The sequence below is a fragment of the Macaca fascicularis genome, chromosome 10 (genome assembly GCF_037993035.2).
Source record: "Macaca fascicularis isolate 582-1 chromosome 10, T2T-MFA8v1.1".
Lineage (NCBI taxonomy): Eukaryota > Metazoa > Chordata > Mammalia > Primates > Cercopithecidae > Macaca > Macaca fascicularis.
The window spans coordinates 30765080-30776007 of record NC_088384.1 but is presented as its reverse complement, the minus strand read 5'-3'; the positions used below and the strand labels follow the sequence as shown (position 1 = coordinate 30776007).

General features: G+C 51.3%; 1 pseudogene; it reads left to right on the top strand.

Moving 5' to 3' along the window:
* The first annotated feature begins 780 nt into the window (after positions 1-780).
* Positions 781-10928, top strand: part of LOC102128267 (putative inactive beta-glucuronidase protein GUSBP11) — a 33270-nt pseudogene continuing 23122 nt past the window's right edge.

Sequence of the window (10928 nt, the reverse complement as noted above, 5' to 3'; positions counted from 1 at the left end):
CTCCCACTTTGGCCTCCCAAAGTGCTGAGATGACCGGCATGAGCCATCATGCCTGGTCCCAAGGCATATTTTTACTTCTACTGTAGTTCAGCCTTAAGACTGTACCAGCAGATAGAGATGGAAAAGTAAGATGAATCGAATATCAAATTACATTTATAAATAAAGCAGTTACTAATCAATGACTTTCTTTTCTTTCTTTCTCTCTTTCTTTCTCTCTTTCTCTTTCTTTCTTTCTCTCTTTCTTTTCTTTTCTTTTCTTTTCTTTTCTTTCTCTTTCTTTCAACAGAGTCTCGCTGTTGCCCATGCTGGAGTGCAGTGGCACGATCTCTGCTCACTGCAAGCTCCACCTCCCAGGTTCATACCATTCTCCTGCCTCAGCCTCCTGAGTAGCTGGGACTACAGGCACCTGCTACCATGACCAGCTCATTTTTTGCATTTTTCGTAGAAATGGGGTTTCACCGTGTTAGCCAGGATGGTCTGGATCTCCTGACAACGTGATCTGCATGGCCTCAACCCCCCAAAGTGCTGGGATTACAGGCGTGAGCCACAACGCCTGGCCATGTTGTTTTTTTTTCTAAACCTCCTTTTTTATTCTGGGTTAGATCATTCCCTGGCTGTCTTTACCCTAGCATCAGTTAGTCCTGCAGTCACTACAGCCCGCTGTGAGGTCAGATATTTTCGTCACCATCAAGTGGATCTTTATTTTTTATCTAACATTTGCAATTCTGCCAGTTCTGATTCTTAAATTCTCTTTGCCTTGAATTCCAGGATCCATCTCTGATGTTCAGTGAAGACTACCAGTACAGTCTGCTAGAGCAGTACCATCTGGGTCTGGATCAAAAGCGCAGAAAATACGTGGTTGGAGAACTCATCTGGAATTTTGCCGATTTCATGACTAACCAGTGTAAGTGGCAGTTTGGCTCATGGGATAATGTACCCGTCCTTATTTTTTCAGGTTGCCTTGCCCTTTCTGGATATTTTGGTTGTAAGAATATTGGAAACAAAGTGAGGAAGCTGGTTTAATCCATGTAGGTTGCGCTGAGGATTTCCTAGGTAAAGGAAGTTGTGCTTACGAAGTAGGAAAGCAGTCAGGCCCCCGCTTCTCAAATACAGTCAAAAAGCAAACAGGAGAGTCTCCTACAGTGAGGTGGACATGGCTTGCTTGCCTTTTTCTTGTCTATTTCATAGCCAAGGAGGAAGGAAAAACTGGACCTCATTATGGATTTACTTTTGGGATACACTGATTATTCCTGAGGAAGGTACAAAGCCTGAGAAGCTTAAGGTATTTCAGTGTGTTTTATATTACTCACTTGCAAAAAGCAGGCTCATCAAACACAGGTGAGTATCAACGCATCTTGAATATGGCAGCATTTAAAAGTCTTCAGACCAGGCATGGTGACTCATGCCTGTAATCCCAGTGCTTTGGGAGGCCAAGGTGGGAGGATCCCTTGAGGCCAGGAGTTTGAGACCAGTCTGTTAAGCAGAGCAAGACCCCATCTCTACAAAAAATAGGCACATTAGCTGGGTGTGGTGGTGTGTTCCTGTAGTTCCAGCTGCTTGGGAGGCTGAGGCAGGCAGATTGCCTGAGCACAGGAGTTGGGGGTTGCAGTGAGCTGTGATTGCACCACTGCACCTGAACCTGGGTGACACAGTGATACCTGTCTTTAAAAAAAAAAAAACATTGTGTCTTCAAAGACCAGAAGATCTGTGCTGTCACTTTGGGTGACTGAGGGGCTGCCAAGTTTGCAATGAATGTTTCCCATTTCTTCTTAGTTTATGGACTTGCCATCCTTGGTAGTTCGGTGGGTTGGAGAAGGATATGGTGATGGCGGGAGTTACAATACATTACTTATAGGGGAAGACAGGCTTTTGAAAGGTTAACGCTTAAAAGTGAGAATGGAAAAGGGATGAGTGAATGAACAAGATGAGGTGAGAGGGAAGAGGTAAAGGGAAAAGGAGAACAAGAAGCTCTTCTCTGCATGGCACCTGGGATGAATGGTTTCTGGGGACATCCCTGATGGCAATTTTGTGGAGAAGCGCGAAGATTTCTGTGGTAAGAAATGAGCTGTAGGCCCAGCGCAGTGGCTGACAGCTGTAATGCCAGCACTTTGGGAGGCCAAGAGGGCGGATCACCTGAGATCAGGAGTTTAAGACCAGCCTGGCCAACATGGAGAAACCTTGCCTCTACTAAAAATATAAAAATTAGCCGGGCGTGGTGGCAAGTGCCTGTAATCCCAGGTACTCAGGAGGCTAAGGCATGAGAATTGCTTGAACCCGGGAGGTGGAGGTTGCAGTGAGGGAAGATTACGCCGTTGCACTCCAGCCTGGGCAACAAGAGTGAAACTCCATTTCATGGAAAAAGCAAAAACAAAAACAAAAACCAGTGGGACTGGGCGCAGTGACTCATGCCTGTAATCCCAGCACTATGGGAGGTGGAGGTGGACAGATCACGAGGTCAATAGTTTGAGACCAGCCTAGCCAACATGGTGAAACCCTGTCTCTACTAAAAGTACAAAAATTGACTGGGCATGGTGGCGGACGCTGGCAATCGCAGACACTTGGGAGGCTTGAACCCAGGAGATGGAGGTTGCAGTGAGCCAAGATTGCACCACTGCACTCCAGCCTGGGCAACAGAGTGAGACTCCACGTCAAAAAAATAAATAAATAAAATAAAATGAAGTGAAGAAGGAGGAGGAGGAAGAGGAAGAAAAAGAAGAAGAAATAGTTAGGTGTGGTGGCTCAGGCCTGTAATCCCAGCAATTTGGGAGGCAGAGGAGGAGCAGGAGGAAGAAAGGAGGAAAAGGAAACAGCCAGGTCAGTCGTGGTGGCTGGTGCCTGTGAGGAGGAGTAGGAGGAGGAGAAGGAGGAGGAGGAGGAGGAGAAGGAGGGGGAGGAGGAGGAAAAAGAAATGGAGGAAGAAAAAGAAAAGGAGGAGGAAAAAGAAATGGAGGAGGAGGAGGAAAAAGAAATGAAGGAGGGAGAAGACAAGGATAAAGAAACAGAGGAGGAGGAGGAGTTGGAGGAGGAGGAAGAGTTGGAGGAGGAGGAGTTGCAGGAGGAGGAGTTGGAGGAGGAGGTGGAGGAGATAGAGGAGGTGGAGGAGGAGGAGGTGGTGGGATTACAGGTGTGAGCCACTGCGCCTGGCTGGAAATCACATCTCATCATGAGATCTGGAGGGCACATACCCAAACCACATTAGCCTTCAAGGGAAATTCCGGGCACCTAGCTATTCTTGAGAAGTAAATTAGCAACTTGATAAGAAGATAGTAATTGGCTGGGTGCACTGGCTCACACCTGTAATCCCAGCACTTTGGGAGGTCAAGACAGATAGATCAACTGAGGTCAGGAGTTCCAGATCAGTCTGGCTAACATGGTGAAACCACATGTCTACTGAAAATACAAAAATTAGCTGGATGTGATAACGGATGCCTGTTATCCCAGCTACTGAGGAGGCTGAGGCAGGAGGATTGCTTGAACACTGGAGGTGGACGGTGCAGTGGGCTTAGATTGGGCCACTGCTCTCCAGCCTGGGAGACAGAGCGAGACTCTGTCTCAAAAAAAAAAAAAAAAAAAAAAAAAAAGAAAAAGGTAATAATAGCTTAGAACAATAGCCACCCAAGTCACAATATATTTGATCCCCTATAGAAAGTAAAGATAACATCTTGACAAATGTCCCTAAGTTGTTTTCGGAAGCGCAGATCTCCACCGGATGATAAATGGTGACAGCTTTCCCTTCGACCTCAGATAAGGGTGAACCGAGGACTGAACTCTCACTGGCGTTCTTTATTCCAAATTTCTTCCTGAGGGGCCTGGAGGGAATCACACTCACAGGCAAAAAGTTAACACCCCTTCTGCTGACCTCAAGGTTTTAGATAAAGCTTTGCTTTCTTACCAATCATAAACTGAAGAAATAGTCGAATTGGCCAGGCGTGGTGGCTCAGGCCTGTAATCCCAGGACTTTGGGAGGCCGAGGCCCGCGGATCACCTGAGGTCAGGAATTCGAGGCCAGCCTGGTTAACATAGTGAAACCCTATCTTTGTTAAAAATACCAAAATTAGCTGGGTGTGGTGGTGAGCACCTGTAATCCCAGGTACTCAGGAGGCTGAGGCAGGAGAATCACTTGAACCAGGGAGGTGGAGGTTACAGTGAACCGAGATCAGGCCATTGCACTCCAGCCCAGGTGACAGGGCGAGACTCAAAAAGAAAAAAAAAAAAAAAGAAAAATGAAGGCATCTTTTCTTGCACCCTTTAGTCTTATTTTTTTCTTTTCTTTTTTTTTTTTGTTTGAGATGGGGTCTCGCTCTGTCACCTAGGCTGGAGTCCAGTGGCACAGTCTTGGCTCACTGCAACCTCTGTTTCCCGGGCTTCATCAATGCTCCTGCCTCAGCCTCTCCTGTACCTGGGATGATAGGTGTGTGCCACACCCCCGGGGTAATTTTTTTTGTTTGTTTGTTTTGTATTTCTTGTAGAGACAGTGGTCTCATTATGTTGTCCAGGCTGGTCACAAACTCCTGGGCTCAAGTCATCCTCCTGTCTCCCCCTCCCAAAGTGCTGGGATTACAGGTGTGAGCCACTAAGCCCATCCTGAATTACTGATTTTTACATACTGTATAAACTTTTGCATCCTACTTGTTCTTACTTTTGTTAAATGTGGCCTAAAGCTGCCTCATAAACAGTGAACTATATCCTAATTTAAGCATGTAAGCATTTCACTAAAGGAATATACAAGTAAAATTTTAAAGAAAGAAAATAAGAAAAAGTGCATAAACATTTGGGAAAAAGCCTTTAGGCCTTGTCAGTTTCTAGAATGTGTTTATTTTCACTATGCTGGGGACTCCATTTCCAGTAATAAGGTCCATTCTCAGAAGGTGGATTTGCGAGCATGAGAATAGGGGAGGGGGAGTAATCGTACAAACAATTGTGTCCAGTCGAGGTTCCTAGGACCAGAGGGACCCCTCTGTATGGCAGAGGCACCCGACAGCCGTACCTGATGTGTACCCTCAGAATCACTTTATGGTCAAAGAAGAAAGTGTGTTCGGAGCCCCAAGCTAAGGAATCAGGAGTGACAAGATCCTGGAAGGATGCCAACCTGTGAAACTCTGAGTCAAGAGGTCAAGCTGGGCACTTGGTTTCTCGGGTCGACCGCTTGGCCCTCTTCCAAGTTGTACTTTCCTTCTTTCCTTTACTTCCTGTTCTAAAGTTTTTAATAACCATTTTTTAAATACTATCTCACTCTATACCCAGGCTGGAGTGCAGTGGCTCAATCTCAGCTCACTGTAACCTCCACCTCCCAGGTTGAAGAGATTCTCCTGCCTCAGCCTCCCAAGTAGCTGGGATTACAGGCACTCACCATCACGCCCAGCTAATTTTTGTATTTTTAGTAGAGACATGGTTTCACCATGTTAGCCAGGCTGGTCTTGAACTCCTGATCTCAGGTGATCCACCCGACTCAGCCTCCCAAAGTACTGGGATTACAGGCATGAGCCACCACACCCATTCCTGGCCTGTTTTTAATAAAATTTTACTCCTGCTCTGCAACTTGCCTCTATCTGGTTTCTACCTTATGACCCTCAGTCAAATTCTTTCTTCTGAGGAGGCAAGAATTGAGGTTGTTTCAGTTGTGTATGGATTCACCACCGGGAACTCGGATACCTTCCACTGGTAACAGGTCGAGGATGCTAGGTGAAAATGTTATGGAAGCCGCATGCTTTTTACAAATGTAGTGGTTCTCATGTCCAGCCACAGCCACTGCACCTGTGTGAAAGTCCCCTTAATAAACCTATGTCTTTTTCACTGTCTCCAGATCTCTTTGTGTACCCTTCCACACGGTGCCTTCCCTACTGCAGTAAAGTGGGGTCCCGCAGGGCACCCTCTCCCTGCAATTTTTTTTTTTTTTTTTTTTTTTGAGATAGATTCTTGCTCTGTCACCCAGGTTGGACTGCAGTGGTGTGACCTCGGCTCACTGCAAGCTTCGCCTCCTGGCTTCAAGTGATTCTTCAGCCTCAGCCTCCTGAGTAGCTGGGATTACAGGCGCCTGCTATCATGCCTGGCTCCTTTTTCTTTCTTTTTTTTTTTTAGTATTTTCAGTAGAGAGGGGGTTTCGCCGTTTTGGCGAAGAACTTCAGTAGAGAGAAGTTCGCGCCTGGTCTCGAACTTCTGGCCTCAAGTGATCCGCCCACCTCAGCGTCCCCAAGTGCTGGGATTACAGGCGTGACCCACTGCACCTGGCCTCTCTCCCTGTATCTTCATGTATCTTCAAAGCCAAGAAGGAGCTTCTGTCCCCTTGGTTAGGGTCAGGGTCCCAGAGGTCCAGGGTCAAGGCTACTACCGCCTCCCAAGGAGGTGCATCCCTGCAAGAGGCTGCATCCAGCAGTCATGGAAGAGGCTCCCCTGGGGCCTGCTCCAATTCCTGCTGGGGAAAGCAAGTGGAGGTGCCCCTTGAACAAACGGTGGTGCCACCAATCTCAGGGGTTCTGTCCTGGCCTGCGGCCCTGGATCGTCCAGCCTCTGCTGGGATGGGGAGCAGACGACGCTCTTCTTGGCTGGAGCTGAGGGTGGGGGTCCCGCTCCCCCAAAGGCCTATTCCTGGATTCAAGCACAGGTCCTACTGGGTAGCACCTGGCGCCGCCCCGCCCCTCCAGGCCTGGCACTCGCCCTCAACAAACATGGCGCCCACGGCCTCACGCGCCTCACGCCGCAGGCGCGTCACGCTACAGGCCCGCAAGGCTTCCCCCTCGCCGCTCTCATTCCCCTCAGACTGTCTGCCAAGACAGGGAGCGGGAAGTATGACCTGGCTGGTGGCGGTGTCCTGGTCGGTTCTGGGGCCGCTGTTGTGTGGCTGCGCGCAGGCGCTGCTGGGCCGGATGCTGTACACCCGGGAGAGCGCGCCGCGGGAGCCCAAGGAGCTCCAGGGCCTCTGAAGCTTCCAAGCGGACTTCTCCGACAACGGACGCCCGGGCTTCCAGGAGCAGAGGTACCCGCGACCGTTGGGAGAGGCGCCCGGAAGCCCGGCGTTGGGAATGGCGTAAGCCTGGGCGCCCTGCACCCTCCTTCACCTGAGTGCCCGGGAGTTGGGGCCCCGGAGGAGGTTAAAGGTCAACGGGCTTGGGGGCGCGGGGTTGGAGGAAGGGGGAACCGGGGGGACTAGGGGGACCCAGGAGGGCCAGGGCGGAGGAGGCAGGAGGAGGAGGAAGCGCTCCTGTGCAGCCGCCTCCGGAGGCGAAGGCTGAGCCGGGGCAGTGTCCTTTCTAATATTTATTTTTAATTTTTGAGATGTTTTTGAGACTGGGTTTGGTCCTGCCGCCCAGGTTCGAGCGGAGTGGCGCAATCCTAAGGGATTCTCCCGCCCCAGCCTTGCAAGTTTGCTGGGACCGCCATGCCTAATTAAAACACAGACACACACACACACACACACACGCCTAATTAAAACACAGACACACACACACACACACACACACACACACACACTGGGACTGCCATGCCTAATTAAAACACAGACACACACACACACACACACACACGCCTAATTAAAACACACACACACACACACAACAAAGAAAAGAAACTTGGTCGGGCTTGGTGGCTCACGCCTGTAATCCCAGCACCTTGGGAGGCCGAGGCGGGCGGATCACCTGAGGCCAGGAGTTCAAGACCACCCCGGCCAACGTGGTGAAACCCCGTCTCTACTAAAAATACAAAAATTAGCCGGGCGTGGCGATGAGCACCTGTAATCCCAGCTACTTGGGAGGCAGAGGCAGGAGAATTGCTTGAACCAGGAAGGCGGAGGTTGCAGTGAGCCGAGATCAGGCCACTGCACTCCAGCCTGTGCGACAGACTGAGATTCTGTCTGGAAACAAAAACCAACTTTTTGGTTTTGTTTTGTTTTTTAAGATACAGGGTCTCAGTACGTTCTCCAGGCTGATCTCGAACTCCTGACCTCCAGCCATCCTCCCACGTTGACTTCCCAAAGCGCTCATTACAGGCATGAGCCACCAGACACTCGTCAGGCCTGAGGGGCAGGCCCTGCACAGAGCTGGTCCCGGGGATTGGGAGGAGGGGACAGTTTAGACATTCTGAGGTCAGCTCTGCTGAGGGGGGAAGGTAGCTTGGTTTTCAGGGTTCAGATAGAGGACAGACAGTGACATCAGGCCAAGGACGCCACCCCTGTTGCCCTCCTGACTTGGATGTGGTCAGCAGAGAAGTGGGATCCGGTGAGGTCTGGGCTGCGTTTGCCTGTTCTACATCCTCTTTTTCTTTTTCTTTTTTTTTTGAGAGAGAGTCTCGCTGTGTCACCCAGGCTGCAGTGCGATGGCACGATGTTGGCTCACTGCAGCCTCCGCCTCCTGGGTTCAAGTGATTCTCCTGCCTCAGCCTCCCGAGTAGCTGGGACTACAGGCGCCCGCCACCACTCCCAGTTAATTTTTGTATTTTTAGTAGAGATGGGGTTTCACCATATTGGCCAGGCTGGTCTCGAACTCATGACCTTGTGATCCGCCTGCCTCTGCCTTCCAAAGTGCTGGGATTACAGGTGTGAACCACCGTGCCCAGCCTACATCCTCTGTTTCTGACTTTGTGGTATTCAGTACTAGAGAAAGAGAGGAGAGGGCTGGCTGCCAGCGTGTTCCTCACTCACAGTGTCCTAAGCAAAGCTCCCCCATCCCCCTAACCAGCCTTCCTCCCTGTGACAGGCAGTGGGTCATTTGCATCTTAGTCACAGTTCTGAACCTTCTTGCCTCGGGCTGGGATGTGCCCCTGGATTCACCCCTGTCTCAGGAGATACTGGGTCCTCCCATCTGCTCCAACAAGGATCTCCTGGCCCCACTGGCCAGGTGTACAACCTGCCCTGGCAGTTGACCTGTCATCAGCAAGTTATCTGTCTTTTCCGCCAGGAGTCCCCACCATGTGTCAGGGCTTGTGCTAGGCCTGGGGGCACAGCTGTACAGCACACTGGTCCCGGATCCCTTTGGGGACCTAGGAGCTGAGCCCAGCCCTTCTCTTTGCAGTCTGGCCCCACCTTGGACATACCGGTTCTCTCCATCTTCAATGACATCAGCCAGGACTGGGCATTTTGTCAGCTGGGTGTGGTATGAACGGGAGGTGACCCTGCTGAAGCGATGGATCCAGGACCTGTACACAAGAGTGGTGCTGAGGATTGGCAGTGCCCACTTCTATGCCATTGTGGTCAGTGTGGCCAGGAGCAGGCAGGGCGGGTGAGTGGGCACAGCTGCTGAACAGCACGGGACCCTCAGATTCCACCCACAGCCTGTCTCCTGGGGTGGGATGGTGGGGGGCCTTACCCTGCCCTGGGGGCTGTGCCCTGTGTAGGGGGATAGGTGGCCTGATCTACCCCACTGGGATGTCATTCTTCCCGTCTGGCTGGCAAGCCCCTGAGCCCCATGCTGCGGGTTATGTGAGGGTGTGCCCGATAGCAGAGCCCCTCCTCATGCCCCGACCTGCCACCCTCTCCCCATATCTCCTATGTCTGCAGTGGGTGAATGGTGTCCACACGCTAGACCATGAAAGGGGCTACCTCCCCTTCGAGGCTGACATCAGCAGCCTGTTCCCGGTGGGGCACCTGCCCTCCCGCCTCTGCATCACTGTCACCATCAACAGCACGCTCACCCCCCCACCCTGCCACCAGGGACCATCCATACGTGACCGACACGTCCAAGTGGGTACCATCCTGCCTCCACTGCACGCACCCACCTTCCCACCCCACCCTGTGGTCTTCCTGCTAGGGACAGGGTGGCCTTCGCAGAGAGGAGGCCCTGATCTGGGGAGGCATGTGAACTGAGGGCAAAAGACCCATGGCAAGGGCCCAGCGAACCACAGTCCTCCCGCCCTAGGTATCCCAAGGGTTACTTTGTCCAGAACACAGACTTTGACTTCTTCAACTATGCAGGACTGCAGCAGTCTGTGCTTCTGTACATGACACCAATTACCTGCATCGATGACATCACCATCACCACTGGCGTGGAGTGACACAGTGGTGACGGCTTCTGGTAGGATCCTCCCTCAGCGGGGCTCAGGGTGGCTCTGTTTGTTCCCTATTTGGAAAGCTCTCCCAGGAAAAAGGTTCTCCCAGCATCTCTAAACCTTCACTGGTTCCCATCCACCTACGAAGCTAAAATCCAGGCTGTCTGAGCGGGCACGGGCTCCCGAGATCACTCATGTTGTTGATCTCGCTTGGAGAAGAGGGGTCTGGCCTAACGTCACATAGCTCAGGGTGGCAGTCCTGTCCCTTCCCCACGGTGCTGCTCTCACTCTAGCTCCCGTTGCTACATATCGTGCTCAAGGAACAGGCAGCTTTGGAGTGCCGGGTGCGGTGGCTCACGCCTGTCATGCCAGCTCTTTGTAAGGAGGACTTGGTAGGAGGATCACTTGAGGCCAAGAGTTCAAGACCAGCCTGGGCAACATAGCGAGACCATCACCCCCCAAAATTAAAAAATTCGCCAGGCATGGTGATGTGTGCCGGTAGTCCCAGCTACTGAGGCAGGAGAATCAGTTGAGCGTGGGAGGTCAAGGGTGCAGTGAGCTGTGACCGCGTCACTGCACTCTGGTCTGGGCAACAGAGGGAGACCTTGTCTTTTTTATTTGTATTTGTTTTTGAGCTGGAGTCTCACTCTGTAGGAGCCCAGACTGGAGGACACTGGTGCACTCTTGGGTTCACTGCAACCTCTGCCTCCCAAGTTCAAGTGATTCTCCTGCCTCAGCCTCCCGAGTAGCTGGGATTACAGGTACCTTCCACCTCATCCAGCTAATTTTTGTATTTTTTTTAAGTAGAGACAGGGTTTCACCATGTAGGCCTGGTTGGTCTTGAACTCCTGACCTCCGATTACTCAGCTGCCTCGGCCTCCCAAAGTGCAAGGATTACAGGTGTGAGCCACCGTGCATGACTGGGATACCCTGTCTTTAAGAAAAAAAAAAAA